The 13,105-nt window shown below is 36.2% G+C and overlaps 1 long non-coding RNA gene across 1 annotated transcript; it reads left to right on the top strand.

The window, feature by feature from the left end:
* The first annotated feature begins 11,803 nt into the window (after positions 1 to 11,803).
* Positions 11,804 to 12,731, top strand: LOC111091750. Its single transcript, XR_005376021.1, has 2 exons — positions 11,804 to 12,052; positions 12,182 to 12,731. It is a non-coding gene; the product is annotated as an uncharacterized LOC111091750 (long non-coding RNA).
* The last annotated feature ends 374 nt before the right edge of the window (positions 12,732 to 13,105 follow it).

Raw genomic sequence — 13,105 nt, 5'->3', positions numbered from 1 at the left:
GTAGAAATTGAGAATCTGCCTCAATGAATCTTTAAAAGGGTATGACCCGTAGTGGGTAGTTAGAATCGGAAGTTTTCTCAATGTTGTGATTTGATGTAACTTTAAAACCTTTCTAAAATTTAACGCCCTCATATAACTTCACCATTAGAGTTTAATTACCTTGTACTTTAATGGGTTTTGCTTATCAAGATTCCCCTTAAAAAGCAAACAACCTTTAGGACACACCATACTTTATGTTTGTCATTAGCTACTATAATACCTCAGATTGGTTCATAGCCTAGACCTGTAGAACAAGACATAGATCACAAGAACAATTCCTAGCTGCTAAATCATGTGTTTGGTGAACAAACCAGATTACATTTCATGGATTAATGTAATGATAAGATTATTTGAATTCCAATTATGAGAGGCACAAATGACTGAATTAGGAAGATTTAATTCGAAGGAAAAAAAAAAAAAAGCTAGAGAGTGAAGCATGACAACATCTTCAAATATTTGAATAATTATCAGATATCAAAGGATTAAAATCAGCACAAATAAGTATAAATTACATAAAATAAATTACAAGTAAATATGAGCATAAACTTCTTCATATTTATAGTTTTGAAAAGACACAATCATGTGTTTCTAAAGGCAACAAGTTTTTCACCCTTGAAAATTTTAAGTAGAATTTGGACAGCCATTATCAGAAAAATATGTAGACAAGTTTCTTGACTAAAATTAGCATTTAGACTAGCATTTAGAAAAAGTACTCCACAAAATGTTAATTCCAAAGGATACTAATTATTATCTCTAAGGGGGATATAGATTCTATTGTCCAATAATTATGGCAAATGGCATTTGAGTAAAGTTAATCATGCAACTTTAATGTACATCTTCTCCTAATCTTTAAAATAATAACACACTATTCAAATCCCCAGTGGGAAGTAGTGCTTTATTACAGTAACCATGGAATCCTTTTTTGTGAATGATTATATGACATGATGTTTTATATAATATGTGTTGAAAAGTGTAATCCGTTTCACAAATTAGACAAGATCTTATGTTCTTTTACAATTTAATCTAGTTCAAACTATTAATATCCCCTGTTGGAATATACAGTGGTAATTATGATTTAAGTATAAAATACTTTTAAGTTCTACAACTCCCCCCACCACTGCCTAAATCATAACTCATAGATAAATGCCCAGCTTGCCAATACAAAAGTTTGGGTGATGTTACATCTTTAGAAAGTGTAATCTTTTGTAGGAAGGCTATGGCAATATTATAAATATACATTATGCTTTTTAATGAATCAGTATGAATTATGGCAGTTAATTCTTCCAATAAACAAATAAGAGTGTACTACTGTGATTTTACAAGGGAAAAAATCATGTATCAGGTAAATGAAATAACTTATCCAAGACCATAAATTTTAAAAATGGGTAGGACTCCGTGTTTTTGCCTTCAGAATCTGTCCTAAAATTCCTACTAGTTTCTTATGATATCGGAAATGTGTGATGTTTCTTTAGTAAATTATTGAGCAAAGATCTTTAAAAATAGAATAGACAGGAGTGATCTTAATGATTCAGCTACTTTCTCACATGCAAAAGCTAAGGTGAATAAATTATCCCTGGAATTTCTTTCTGGTTTTGTGATGGTAGAGATAAACTGAAAAATAATTTCCATACAAAGACATTTGCACACTGTTGTTAGATAAAGAGGCTTCACCGTCACTTGTTATAGAATTCTGTGAAAAACAGGATTGATTTTTATCAATCTGAAATTGCTCAGTAGAAATAGTCATTGCTTAACAGAGAAAAATGGACCAAATTGCCTCTAAGCTTCCTTCATCTATATGAATGCAGGAGCCAAATTTTAACTACTTTTCCTGCAAAAGATACATATGATGAACATTAAAAGAAAAGACACATGGTCTTTTCAGAAATTTAGCAATTTTTTTCAGCCAATAGCACTGCCAATTTGCTAAGAGACATAAAGAATTTTAAGAAAATTAGCTCTAAATTCTAGGCTATGAGGAAAAGTCTAGCATTATCATACGTATGCCAAGATGGTTTTAAATTCTTTGGATTGAGTATTTTAATTTTTTGAAATTGCCAACAGTTTGTTAGGAGATAACCTAAATTAGCAGTTCCTGTAAAAAGAATGATTGCATTTTCCCATTCATTGACATCGTTAAACGTTAAATCTGCATTCATTACAGATTCGTGAGTTAAGTAGTTTTAGTTATTTTTTTCCTATTGTGGAAAAATGGTAGAAGCTGCAAAATATTGAAGGAAAAATTTTATCCTCAATAAAAGAAAGCACTAATAAATCAGAGATAAGTAGTTTACACCTAGTCTTGCTCACTTTTCAGACTTTTGCTGTTCTGCTGGTAGCTATATAATGTAAACCTTATTCTGAATCTGTATTTAATAGAGCTTTCAGGACTTATTAGATCAACTCAAGCTGTCTTTTACAGAAAAAGAACACTATCTATGATTCTTAATGCTTACATGATCAGAATCCATGAGCAAGAGGACCACTAAATTCATCGATCAATGCTATTTAATTTTCTTTAGTTTTCCTTTATTTTATTAGGGAAAAGTTTATATTGACTATAAATATGACTTCCAGGCTCTGTAAAGTTCAGTGCCTTTGGTTCGTCTAAGACCACTTAGTAAAGGACCCATGACTGAAGCATTGAAACCTATTTTGTTGCTGCCTTCTACTACTGTAATTCATAGAAATCTTCTGAGGGCATGCCATATGCTTTCTGAACTTTCCTGAATGATAGCTGCCTAGTTAATCAGAGGTGGGCTTCTAAAATACTGTTTTTGTCTGCTTGATTCTTCTTTTTGCATCTCAGAAATAGAACAAGCAAATTAGAAGAGTAAAAATAAATTGGAGGAATAAATTCTATTACTTCTTCCTAATCTATGTAGAAAATATTTAATCTTTCCATAATTCTTTGTTTATAAAAAAATTAACTAGGCAATTATGTAACTACCATAACTCAGAGACCAGCATAACTCAGATAACTTGTCCCATCCTGCTTTATCCACACTCAGTGGGAAGTTTTTCCAAAATCTATAGTTTGATCAGAGAAATTGATTCATTAGAACATTTTTTATACTTCACACATATTTGAAATTAATACTTAGACTTTTCCTTATAATAATCATCTATTTGCAGTGGACATTTTATAAATATATGATTTAAGGATTGTGGGTGGTGATTCTTTCCTTCCTACTTTCCTTGCTCCCTTTCCTCTTTCCCTAATGATTGCTATTTCGTGGCTGGGCCCTATGCCAAGACATGGGATACAGTGGATGATGCAATAATTGTGGCCCTTCTCTTCACCTTATTTAGAGTCTAAGAATCTAAGAGGGAGACCAGAAACTATCAACATTGTATACAAATAGCCTTTTGGTATGTTTTGTATTATATATTGTGGCAAGTACAGTGAAGTCAATGACCAAAGATTTTGAAATAGATTAATATTGATAGAGTGCAGCTACAGCCTTAGAATAGTAAAGAACGCTTCTCTGAGAAAGTAGCACTTTAAACTGATACTCGAGCAATGAGGAGGAGACACCCATGGAAAAGAATGAGTGTGCTTGATTCACTCAAGAGACCAGCATAAACAGAGTCTGACTCTGATAAGTGAAAGATGGGCAATGTGGATAGATGGCATTATGTAGAAGAGCGATTTGGCTTGAAGTTGCGGAAATAAGCTCAGTTGCTGCATTGAACAGGTCTTGTACATTAAGGAGTTTGAATTCCTGTATGAGTGCCACAGAGAAATACAGAAAATACTAAGCAAAGGTGTTATAAGACTTATTTTACACTTATAAAAGTATCTCTTCCCTGTATGGAAACATAGCAAGAGTGAAAGGGGAAGAAAAAATAGTGGTCTATTAAAATTAGCCAGATTAGTGTTGCTGGTGGTGAGGACAGTGTAGTAGAGAGGTAGGACACTGAAAAGAATGTAAGTTTGATTTTGGTGGCAATTTGGCAGAATTAGTGATGATATGGAGGTTCTCTGGGAGGGGAAGAGTGGGATCCAATGTTCCTCATTTTTCAGCCTGAATGACTCAGCAAATAGTAGACCAGGTCACTGAATAACAGATGCCTGGAGTTGGTCTGTGGGAGGGGAAGAGGAGGATTTGAGAGGGGAAAATTATGAGTTTACTATTGGGCATGTTAAACTTGAAAGTATATTTTGTTCATTTGTTTTGTTTACACATGAAGAGAGAGACCTGTATTGATAAAAATTTGAATAGAATATAATCTTAGGAAGAGAACAGATCACCCTATTAGTTTCCCAGGGCTGCTCTAACAAAGTAGCACAAATGGAGTGACTTAAAACAACAGAAATTTACTCTTTCAGAGTTCTAGAGGGAAGAAGAAATAAATCAAGGTGTCTCCAGCGCCATGATCCCTCTGAAGCCTTTAAAGAATAGTTGCTTTTCTTTTCCAGTTTCTGGTAGCACCAGGCATTCCCTGGTTTATGGCAGTAGGATCACTATTTAGGCCCCCATTCTCACATAGCATCTTCCCAGTATGTCTCTGTGTTTTTACGTGATATTCTGCTGTTTATGTCTGTCTCTCTCTTCTTCTTGTAAGGATACCAGATACATTGGATTAAGGTCCCAGACTACTCCCATTTGACCTCATGTTAACTAATTACACCTGCAATGACACTGAATTTAAACATGGTGGCATTCTGAGGTATTGGGGGTCAGGACTCCAACATATATTCTTGTGGAACACAATTGAACCCATTACTCCCCTATCAAGAGAGTGTAGAAAAAGAGAAAAAATAAGCTGACCAATGAACAGTTGAAAAATATCAGCATTTAGGTTTCTTATGGTGAAGGCACTAATGAAATTCTAGAGTGTTAGGGGGGGAGGAAGTCAGGCATGTATTTCACCACATTACGAGAGTATTTAAGTAAGGAGGGGTAAACAGTTTAATTCTTTTGTGAGAAGTAAAATGAAGTCAGAAGATGGCTAAGGTCATCAATGAACAATGGAATTATTGAGGTCTATAATGATAATCCTGGCCATTAATAAAATATTAAGTTATGCCAAGTGAACATTATTAACAAAGCAAGGAAATGTGAAGTATCTTCTAGAAGGATTTACATAGAAGCTATTATTCATAATATTATTATGTAATTTAGGTGTTGATGTTCTCTGGAAACTCCATGATGAATAACAGCTAATTTCCAAGATTAAAAGGATTCTGTATGGCTAATTAGCCCTATGTTGTCTATGTATATGATGGAATAGAGGAATTCTCTTTTAGCTCACTACGGAAGGAAATAAATTTGGACTCTGATTTTACACTGAATAAAAAGAAATTCTATCCTCACAAATGAGAGACATGTAGAAAATAAAATGAAACTTTGAAAAGAGAATATAAAAAAATATATGCATAATATAAAGTTGGGGATTTAACAAATACTGGAAAGCTAAAAGTTATAGAAAAAAGATAGAAATATGTGATTATATTTAAAAAAACAAAATGGCAAGAGATATCATAAGTCAAGAGACAAACACTCATTGACCTATTATTTGTAAAACTAAAATGTATATGTCTTATACATTAATTTTACAAACACCAAAATTGAAAGTTACAGGGTAGGAGTGAGGTATGATAAAGAAAAAAATTGAAAACAAATGTGAATATGATAAAAATAATACTTATCTACTTTATCTTAAGTCAAAGTATGTGTGTATGTCTGTATGCAGAGCATATGTATCTGCATAAAGAGATGGACACAATTATAGTCTCTGAATGATGCTTCATTTAAGAAGATGATTTAGGTAATTTTCACCTTCTTTCATCTATTAATATTTGTAAATTTAGTGTGATCAGAAAAAAGCAATGAATACCTTCTCATTGTGAATCAATGAGCTGATTCAGTTTTTCTAGGTATTTTTTGGTGTCTACAATTCACTCTGTATGGCACATTTTGAGAAAGATCTACTGAATGGGCATTTCTGATTGTCTTCTCTGAGTAATGAATTAGGAATAAGAACTGTATATGTGCCCTCACGAGCCTGGTATTGTAATGGATAAATAGATCTCAAAATGCGTTATTTTTAATTTTTTACTTTTTACTTCATAAGCACCATAATGTGAACCAAGGATTTCTCTATATAAAGATTTATTCTGTATGAGTCTTTTACTTTTTTGCTAGTTCTCAAATGTCTTGGCCCTAGATAGTTTTTACTCCTAGACAGCTTGACTTACCTTGTCTTAAAGTTAACTAAATATATGATGTCTAAAGATTGGCCAAATAGAGCATATTAGTGATAAAATTTAACATTCTTAAAGATGTAAATAAAAAATAGAGATCACAAGGATAAATGTACTTAGATAGACATGTTCATTTTCATTGTGTTAAACAAGTACTTGTTGTTTCTCACGAATATGCACAAAGGTGACTCCATTCAGGAACAGTAGGATGTAATTCATTATGACACAGGTTAACGCGATCTTCTAGTGAATCCAGACTTACAGCATTTTAATTTATGTGTCATTGTTTAGGAAAGGAAAAGGTCAAATTAGTCCTATAAGCGAACTGGGGAATTTCCCTAGTCCTCCAAAACTATTAAATGAAGAAACAACATTCTTTCTCTGTATTCTATGCAATGAAATGAGCAGAAAAGTAATGAAAATCTAGGGAAATATGGGCTCACATTAATCCAGTATAGTTCTGAAATACTCCACAAGAAAATCTCAAGAACTGAGGAAGCGGAAAATATTCTACCATTATTTTCTTGTATTCTCCCCATAAAGCTGGTTTGAAGGAGGAATTGCTCAGTTAATAGTTTCTATAGAAGCAGTTTAACCAGTTTCCTAGGGAGCATAGTTGCTTAGGAAACTCAAATATATTAGAGCACAGAGGCTGAGGCTAGACACCTGCTGGTGCACACAGTTTCAGGCTGCCATTTTTACCCATTTCTCTCTCTCCTTGGCTGTGCTTTCATAGGGAGGAAGTGCAGAATTGGAAAACTAGTGCCATTCTTGGCACGGGGTGGAGATCATGTAATTGCTTGTGGGCTTACCATCAAGACCACCTTTGGTAGATGAGTTGTTTTTCAGGGCAAATTGGGTGGCACGTTCCTACCCTGTGCACTCCTTCCATTGGCCGGTGGGATAATCTCCATGGATTTACTATAATCATATTCTCTAGAAACCCTGGCACATTAAGAAATGGTAATTGAATTTCATAAGAGCCATTTTCCAAAATCTGCTCAATTAAGAAAAAAAAAAAAAAATCAAGGGCATAGGTATACAAGACACATTCTAAACCTTAGGCTGGTTTCCCGAAAATAGCAATGATGTTTTCCCTTTGAAATGTATAATGATATATAAAAATAGAGTGCCTGTTATATAACCACTTTAGGATTTTTGAATCAATGAATAATTCTGGTTTTAATTAGCTGTTTTTATTTTTTATATGAAATATAGTTTGTATAGATAGAAGTAGTGTGCATGTATCTCTCTCTCTCCATCTATCTAAATGGGTTTTGTAATGTCTTTTGATTGTTGACCACTCATTTTCAGCTGATATCTCTTAAAAATGTGAAATGATGATGGCAATGCAGTAACACGTGCTGCAAATGTGACTTGTGGTCTCAGCTCGCCACGCTGCAACATTTCACAGCTGTTCAGTAGACATGAAGAACTAAGCAACAGAACCCGTGCGAGTGGGCTGGGAACCCCTAGATGACACAGCATTATAAAAAGAGAAAAAAATAAACTTTGCAATTAACCAAAGCAATCCCTGAGGTTTGAGGCTCAGCATTATCCCTGCCTTCTGCATTCTGTCTGTGAAGCTTTTAGAGACAGGCAATCACAACATTTTCTCAAAAACATTCTGTTGTAACAAATTACAGTAAAGTTATTCATATTTTAGCAGTCAACAATCCAGATATTCAGAAAGAGAGAGGGAGAAGGAAAAAGAGAGTGGCCTAAGACATAATTCACGTTACCCTAGAGCTAAAGTGAACTTTAAATTGTTTTACCAAGTGTTTAACTTTCCAATTAACTTTGTTTTACTTTGATGGTTAAGAGAACCCTGAGACTCTGTTCAGACACTACCTGCTTAGGATCAAGATCACACTTTGGATTTTCATCTTCTTTTTGTGTCAAGTTTTCCCCAAACATAAAAGAGATAGATGCCAAATGTCTTATCCACAACTAACAGCCAATGGCACCATCGTCTCCGAAAATCCTCTAAACTGGGCACCCCTCCATGATCATTGGCTCTTCAAAATGGAATATTTTCCCAGATTCCCCAGGATCTCAGGCTCCACCTTGCACTGCCAAGAGCATATGCCTGTCAGTGACCTCTTCAGTGCTATGCTGGTCTTCCTGGAGCAAAGATAGATGGCATCATCTGTGCCCTCTCTCCAGTAAAATAGATCAAGCAGAGGTTCTGAGATGCCTCTTCTTTTATTTTAATTTTTTCAGTTCACTCAATAACAATAATAATTATTATTTTTTTAGTTCACTTAGTAATTATTAGGCATTAATTTCATGCTTTATTATGCTAGGTACTATGCCTTCATAGCTACCAGTATGAATCTTTGCAGAATTTATGTTCCATCTCACGATTCCCCCTCACTAGTTTCAGTGTACCTCCCTGTCTGTGGGACATGGCCCACCTTCAGGGCCATCTGTTTACACTGAGCTGATTTTGTGCCTGGACATTCTCAGTTTCTGCTGGCTGCTTGAGAATATGTCCGGGCCTCTTTTTAAGCAGAAGCAAATAGCTTTTTGGGGCAGATTTTTGTTCTTTTTAATTTTCTGCCTGTCTTCCTGTTAAAAGGTACAAAAGATCACAGTGGAGGGCTAATGTGGATGGGGAGCAAGAGCAAAGGAAGGAAAAATCCAAAAGCATATTAAATCGTTTTACATATAATAAATATTTATGTGTCTAAACTAACAAAATGACTCCAGGTCTGTGAACATTTCCAACATGTTAATGTAATGTAGTCATTTTAATTTATCCTCAACTTTCCCATTTTCTTTGCAGAATTTGGATTTTCTTTTAAAATACAACTTTACTTGGTTCATTAAAAATATATTTTCCACAGAGCAGCCAAAGAGAGCCATTTAAAATGTTTTCCAAATCCTATTATGCCCCTGTTCAAAGCACTCTAGTGTCTTTCCATCATAGTATGAAAAAACTCAAAGATCACACCTAGAAGCCCCTACATGATCTTCCCCGGCTAACCCCCTCTTCACACCTGTAGTGGCCTCTACACTCTCCCGCAATGTGCCCTGCATGCTCCTGCCTTAGATCCTTTTCCTTATTATTCCTTCTGTCTTGAAAACTTTCCCCAGATAGTTGATGACCCATTCCCTTATTGCTTCAGGGGACTGTTATGGTGACTCCTTCTCAAGATACCTTTTTCTATCCCCATATCTAAATGTCAATACTTACCCCTCTTTATTCTTTACGGCCCTAATAATTTTATTCCTGGCATGCATTGCCACATGATATATTGTGGGGCTTATTATTTCATTTGTTTACCAAATAGAGTGTAAGTTTCAAGAAGGTAGAGAACTCTGTATTTTTTTACTGTTGAATTCTTAGCATCTAGAAGTCTATATGGAAAATAGCAGAGATCAAAATATTAGTGATTTAAATGAAATAATGGATAGATGGATGGATGGATGGATAGATGGATAGAGTTCTCTATGAATAACAAGCAGGATAGTGTTCATGATCTCTTGAGTTACTTCAGAAACCCTCCTCTGAGTTCTGCTTTCCCAGATTCTTTTGGCTGTCTCTTTTCATGAAATAAAGCAGAGATCAGGCTTTGAAATACTTTTTTCAATAATGAGTATAGGAATTTTAAGTGACTGTGCAATTGCATTTTAATTGATAGTTTATCAATCCTTGTTCTGGAGGAGTTCAAAACAGAACATATACAATTCTATCTTATTAATTGATACTGATGTTGTAGTGAGAAAAAAATTGCAGAAAATAATGCAAGCATGTTAGTCTATGTATTCAAAGTCCATGCTATGGGACATATTCTGCTTTTATTATTTGTCACATCTTAAAATCAGGTGTTACAAATTAATGTATCTTTGCAGTAATGATTTAAACAATACCAAAATAAGTAGCAAAAAAAAAAAAAAGTCTCCCATGTTAGCTTGGGTGTCCTCAAAAAGAGTTGAGACAATACATGTGTGCAGAGAGTTTGAGAAGTGATGCCAGAGAGTAAGAGGGAAGAATCAGAAAGTGAAACAGAGAGAGAGGAAGAACCAATAAGGTGCATTATTGATTTCATCGCAATAGGCAATAGATGCTTCTGGGAAGCCTATGAAATGCCTTCTGGGATTATCTAATCAAGGCATTTGTCCATCAACTCTCATAAGAATTGATCAAAGATTACTGCTTCCAAATTTTTTGTACGTGTACTACTGAGGTGCCCATGATGTGAATGCTTTCTACTTCTACCTTGGCAGAAATCATGTGATAAGCCTAGAAGATGTGAATCTAGGGCATTGGTGATAAAGAGATGAAAAGTCCACTCTGTTACTTCAAGCTAAGTACAGAGTTAGTCTTCAAGGTATCTGCAGAGGATTTAATAGGCAAGAGATAGAAGAATGAGCTCCAGCTCTCTTTACTGAAACTGGCCCTAAGGCTATTAGTGATATTTGTCATCTGCCTTATCCACCACCAATTTTTGCCATGTCTCCCCTGTGGGCAGCATTTCATCTGGTCTTGAATGCTTGCCTGAAGGGTTGGCACAGACCTTCATCTCTGAGAAGCATAAGCCTTGAGACCTTGATTAAAATTGTAATTGCTACTGATACTTTTTTACCATAGTGCTGGACATGGAAGCACCAAGAGAAGCCCAAGTGGACCCTCTGATTTCCACACTACTCCCTACCATCCAGTATGTGTCTGGGAACCTAGAACTCCCAAGTTCCCTAGTATAAATATCCCCAACCTTCTACCCCCAGAAACCAGCCGAGGCTAAGTTTTCAGGCAAGGCAATACAAATTTCTTATTGGTGACTGGCAGTGATGGTAAGAAAGGCCAGTCCTACCCAATCCCTGCACTGTGTGTCATTGAGTCTAAGGTATTGAAAATAAACTCCATATTTCAAGGAATCAGTACAATGCATGCACTGTATCCTGGCAGACAGCACTGAAACCCTGGGAAGTGTTTTGTCAGAAACGTCACCTTAGTTGAGCCTTTATTGAGACATCCTATTATTCCATAATGCCAGGTCATTCTGAATAGGGTAGAATCAGTGGATCTCATGCTCCTGTGCTCATTGAAACATCGTCTTCTCTGTAACATGTATCTTGAGACACAAAAGTCTTGAGACACAAAAAATCTTGAGACACAAAAAATCTTGAGACACAAAAATCTTGACTCCTGTAAGCCTACCTGTGCACTGACTTCTTTAACTTCCTTGACCTTGAACTTCTAATCTCACTCCTTTCATGCTTGTCATCAACTGCCAAATGATTGTCACTTCCCAGAAAATGTGTGTTCTGACCTCATGTCAGGTCCTTCTTCATACTGAGTGACTAACCAAGTGACTAACCAAGTCATACTGAGTGACTAACCAAGTACACACCCCTTCCAGTTCTGCCCACATTGAGGATTCTTGTTTTCACTGCCCTTTACTGCCACTCCCTGTTGTCTGTTGAATTGCATTCCCCTAACTTTTGTGTTAAAGTCTTCACCCCTGGTACCTGTGAATGTGACCTTATTTGGAAACTGTCTGTGTGAATGTAACCAAGATGAGGTCATAATGGATTAGGGTGGCCCCTAATGTAATGAATGGTGTCTTTATAAGACAAAGGAGAGGGAAATTTGGATAGAAATACAAGCAAATGGAGAGCATCATGTGAGAATCAAGGCAGAGATTGAAGTGATTCAGATGTAAGACACAGAACAGCAACAATTTCTGGCAACCACTGGGAGCCAGGAGCAGGCAAGAAAGGATTCTTCCCCAGAGCCTTCAGAGGGAACATGAACTTGCTGACACCTTCAGTTCAGGCATCCAGTTTCTGGAAGTATGAGAGCATAAATTTCTGTTGTTTTATGCCACCCAGCTTGTGGTAGATTGTTATGACAGCCCAAGGAATCTAATAGAATCCTCAGTGTTCTGTCCTGCAACAGCTTTGGATTTTCACCTGTCTTAGGTTTTCAAGCCACTTGCAGCCACGAGATCAAAGTGGGGAATTGAGGAATAGACATTGGTGAAACAGAATCAAGGCTACCTGCTCGTGCAACTTACTTGTAACCTCCAGATCTGTTCGGGCCAGTTCCAGAAGGTACCATTTAAACTGAGTGAAGGATGGCGTCTGCAACCATTTGACTCTGTGATTTGGTAACCTGACAACGGCAGGATGAATGTTGGGCACCTCTGATGGCACAGTCACTTGCTGTTCTTTGTCAGGCATTCATCTATAGAACAGGAGTTATTTTTCACACAAAGGGTAGGTCTCTGCTGCTGACGACGTGGCTCTACTGCAGAACACTAACATCTGTGCTGAGACTCTCCAATTAGAGCTTTCCAGGGACCTCATACGGCTTCTTGATCTCATATGGATGCCTTTAGCATCGTTGTATTCACTGAGTCATACAACCAGGCTGCAGGGCACCTTGCGCAATAGCTTGGACCTGTTTGCAAAGCCTTCTCTGTGTCCCTCAAACTAAATTTTACTAAAGAAGACAGGTTTTATGCTTTAATGTCAGAAATTCATTCTTTTTCTTGAGCTACATGCCTCTATGAAGTAAGAAGACCTATAAAAAACTTCATTCCTTGGGCTGACTGGGTTTTCAAGGTCATTTCTTTCTCTTGTTTTTCAAATCCTGCAAGTATACTGTGAGTTTAATCAGTCTAGGGCCTTCACTACAGATTTCTCTCTCTCTCTCTCTCTCTCTCTCTCTCTCTCTCTCATCATTAGTTGTCTGGTAACAGGTGTCCCAAAATACTGCTGAGAAAGGGAAGACATCAAATTGATTAGAGGTCTCATTTAAACTTCACTTCTAGCTCAGTGCTCCAAAGCAGACTTTTCTTTTCTTTTTTGAAGATTTATTTATTATTTGGAAGAGAGGTAAAG

Source organism: Canis lupus, chromosome 22 (assembly GCF_011100685.1).
Source record: "Canis lupus familiaris isolate Mischka breed German Shepherd chromosome 22, alternate assembly UU_Cfam_GSD_1.0, whole genome shotgun sequence".
NCBI classification, from domain to species: Eukaryota; Metazoa; Chordata; class Mammalia; order Carnivora; family Canidae; genus Canis; species Canis lupus.
Note: the sequence above shows the minus strand (reverse complement) of the source record. Positions and strands in the feature narration are given on the sequence as shown.